The sequence below is a fragment of the Solanum tuberosum genome, unplaced genomic scaffold, assembly GCF_000226075.1.
Source record: "Solanum tuberosum cultivar DM 1-3 516 R44 unplaced genomic scaffold, SolTub_3.0 scf00455, whole genome shotgun sequence".
Lineage (NCBI taxonomy): Eukaryota > Viridiplantae > Streptophyta > Magnoliopsida > Solanales > Solanaceae > Solanum > Solanum tuberosum.
This window is the reverse complement of record NW_006239371.1, coordinates 451251-455620: the sequence shown is the minus strand read 5'-3', so window position 1 is coordinate 455620 and position 4370 is coordinate 451251.

Below are 4370 nucleotides of genomic sequence, written 5' to 3'. Positions count from 1 at the left end.
CGTTACAACTTATTTAACTCCCCATGTTAGAATTACCGACACCAATCAATTAAATTAAACTTCTGAAAAATTTAATCCATTGATTAATTTAATCCTTTATCTTTATGCTTAAATTAATTCACGTGACGGATATACATATATAATCCACTTGCAGGGTTTTCACGTGACTACCTACAAGCAACCATAAAGGGGTGTCTTCTTTCTCATATCCGAGATATGGTTCTATCAGCTAATTATTATTCCACGTATGTAATTTGTTATTATCCAATCCATTAGGAATTTTTTTTCGACTCATCCTAGAGTCTCACCTTTTAATAGATGAAAATAATAAAGCAAACTACACAGATCATAATAACTACATCAAGATTAAGAGTATAAGCTCATGTAATGGACTAGAGATATTATTTATTGAAATTCAGAACCTAAATGCATATCTCAATTTGGTCCGTTCAATACATGCAAAATGTAATAACACAAGAAGTTGGAATTTTACCATTCCCATAATTAAGATTGAATTACATTTAATCTTGTGTTACAATCATCAAGATGTTTGTCCAATTTCATCTTTGATTGTGAACATTTAATTTATGACTTATAAGAACCGATAATTTTAATCTTCCGCATATGAGTTAAGCAACTCCATACCCAAAAATCGTCTACTATATAAGCAATGGAGACACATTTAAACACAATGATCTATTCAAACAAAAAATTTATTGTAACAATTAACATAAAACGTAAAGTCTTTATAAAGGATTAAAATCAATACTATAACTCAACCATATGGTTAATAGTATATCCCAACACTCCCATGGGCCCTCTTTGTAGGTTTTTTCTGGAGGAGAAGCACCAATAATATCTGAATCTGATCTACATGATTCACCACTAGGAGAACATATCAAATTGGAGTTACCATCAACAAAAAACTTCCTCGTTCACCCTCTCTTCTTATTAATAGATCCAGCAACAACAACTGATCTACTAAGGATCATGACTAGATTTTAAATTTTCCCTAAAAGCTGAATTAAAAGGAAATTGAAGGTTCTGTTGTTGGGATTGTTAGAAATTAGTGTTTGTGGATTAAATGTATGAGCTAGGTTGTTCTTATTGGTGGGGTTGTTCACTTATCTTTTTAGGTGGAGTTGTCAATTGTTCCTGTTGGTGGGGTTAGAGTGGTGGAGTTGGAAGTGCCACCATTTTTCCATGGCCATGTAGGTGGATGTTGGTGGTTAGGGTGGTGGGGTAGTAGAAATTGGGGTGCGTGGTGTACATGTGGTAATTCTTAAACATCCATAAAACATAAAAGAATTTACGGTTAAAGGTGTTTACAATGTTTTGAAGAACTTTGTTGAGTGGAAAGGAAAACAAAGGAGGAAGGAAAAAAGAGAAGAGAACATTTGCCAATCTTAGGGTTTTATCAATGAGTTTATATTTAAGCTCAAATATTAAATATTCAATCCAAATGATCATGGATAATTAAATCATGTTCATTTGGATTGAATATTTGATTTGGGCTTCATAAATGAATAAGTCAATTATATTAATTTCAAGTCCAAGGTCCATTTAATCTTGAGGCCCAAACTCATGCCACATGTCAAGGTGACTTGGAATCCCACTCAATTTCAAAGACCAACAAGAGGATGTCACGTGTTCAAATAATGTGGCAATCCTGATCAAAGTTTAACAACCAATCAAAAAGCAACCTTATCACATAGTATTTGTGATAAGCTTGATGAATCACATGAACCAATAAGAAGAAGGCAAAAGAGTTCATTCACATTTGGAATGCATCCCTCCTACAACTATAAATAGGAGGGTTATATAATTTTATGAAGATATTCTACAACCATTGGAGAAAGCTACAACACCAACTTAGTTCTTTGAAAGAGTGGTCAACTGAGTTCTTTTTGGAGATCGACTTTAAACAACGAAGTGTTGTTCAACGTTTCTAGAGATTAAACATATCTTAAGAAGGTCTACATCATCCTATATTCGAGAAATACACTTCTTATAGCCCTCAAATCATGAAAAATATTAGGAGAAAGGAATCAAGAGAACAACCGAATTGTACTCACAAAAATTCATCAATAGATTTATTTTGATTACAGTTAATTTTCAGCACTACAAAAATTTATTGTGAAAAAATTTGGCACATCCAGTGGGACCAACACTACTCTTCATCTCTTTATCCTGCAAATCGAAGAACTACGAATTCAACTACTGTAATGGACTTCAAAAAAATCATGGATATTTCATGCAAGGAAAATATAAAGGCTAGTGACATAAATAAATTGGAGTTCTCCATCTCTTTGGAGATGGCGTAGAATGGAGAATCTCATACTACAGCTACAACTTTTGGGGGTAAAATCTATTTATTTCCATCAGATGATGTCTCTCAAACAGGCTTCAATTATGAGAATTTTAAAGATTCGGTAGATTCATTTACCTCAACAAAGGTCAACGTCATGATGATTGATGTAGTCAACATCGAGGAACAACTTGTTGTGATGACACAAACCATTGAGGCATTAAAGAAATCTATTAATGTAGGCAAAGATCTTCAAATCTCTCAACTTATGAGCAAATTAGATCTCTATTGCCTTGGAGAGTCAATTCACAACGTAACACCGCAAGAAAAAGTTGACACTGAATCGTCCACCAAGCTAGTTGAATCTCAATGTGCAAACCTGTGAGACCCCGTGGTTCTTTCGCATAATATGTGTACCATTGCATGAGTATATGAGGCTTATATGACTTGGTGTATCATTTCATGAGAATAAGTTTGCAGGGGAGGTAAAAAAACCAAAGAATTAGACTAACATTACGGGTCAAGGATGTCCTTAAAAAGTTTGAGTTAAAGAATGTCTATTCTAACACCCCGCCCATTCGGAACGTTTAAGTTAACCAGTACCTTTGGGGATAAGACTAAGAGTGTCTTATATGCTAATAAGGATGTTTTATAAGGTGACATAGTCGCCCAATGATCATAAGTTAAGTTTTGAAGTCAAGCAAGTTGAGAAATAAAAAGTCGGCAAAAGTTAGAGTAAGTTTCTTTGATAAATTTTCTGAAAATTGGGTTAAATGTCTCGGAGATTTTCTCCCAATCTATAAAGCTTTAGAAGAACCCCAATATATGAAATCGAAGGTCTATGAGTCTACATTCCAATGCACTAAACCATTTGTTCATACGACTTCATAATTGAGAGATATTCAAATTTTAGTGAGTCTGGATAAGCAGGCACGTGAAGGTGTGCCCCTAGCCCCTATGTCGATTTAGCTTTATAATATCAGATTTCCTTTCGTTTTATCTCATTTTTTTTACCAAAATAAGAAGAAAACAGTCCTAAATCCTCTCTAATGGTTTCCCTATCATCCAAGCAAAGATTTACAATATTTCAACGTGGTTTCACCCTCGAAACGTTCATAGAGATTGTGTTACTTCTTTCCTCCTCGTTGGTTGTGATTTGAAGGATTCTTCATGGTGAAGGAGTCTCGTTTTTTATGTGGTGTTGCTGCTGTTTGGAGGTAATAATTCTCACCCTTCATTTTATTGAGTGAGTCCAAGTTATACCTATGCTATATAAGCAAGAACACGAGTAGACAACTGAAAAAAAATCGTATTTGGATAGTTACGTGATGTTGGGCTGTTTTGAAGTATTTTCTGTTATTGTTGTTGCTGGAATTTTTTTGTAAATGCTTTGTATGTGTGTGGTTCTTTTTGATATGAGTCTGGAAGATAAGAAGAAGTATAGATGGATATTTAATTGTAACATAAATTAGTGTAACATTGGTTCTATTATTGCATTGCAATTTTCAAATTGTTTCTTCTTGGTTCAACGTCTTGGGTTTAAGGAGACTATTTGTTATTGACAAGACATGTTAATGTACTGAAAGCTTCATCAAGTTTAAGTTAAGGTTTTGTCCTTTTAAGCTCTTATTGCATATGAAGAGAAAGACATGACTCCAAATGTAATTATTGGACGAACGTATAGGATGATGATTGGAAGCGGTGAGTGATATACTGTGAGTTTACGGTATTTCTAATACGTTTCACTTACAAGTTGTGTGTGTCTAAGACCCTTTTATATTGGTTTTGATGTGTTTTTATCATGTTTTGCACGAAAGACGTTCAGGCGCGGAAGTGTAGAGACAACTGAAATAAATGCAGAAGAAAGGCATTCACGGAGGTGATCTACGAACCGTAGGTCCATTCACAGTCTGTAGGTGATGACTGTAGATCAGCAGGCAAGTCATGGAGGACAAATCAGGGAAATCTGACCAAGTGTGGAACCACGGCGTCTATTGACGGTACGTAGATTGATCTACAGACCGTACTGTTGATCCGTAGAGTGATACTGCGAGGGTTCCAG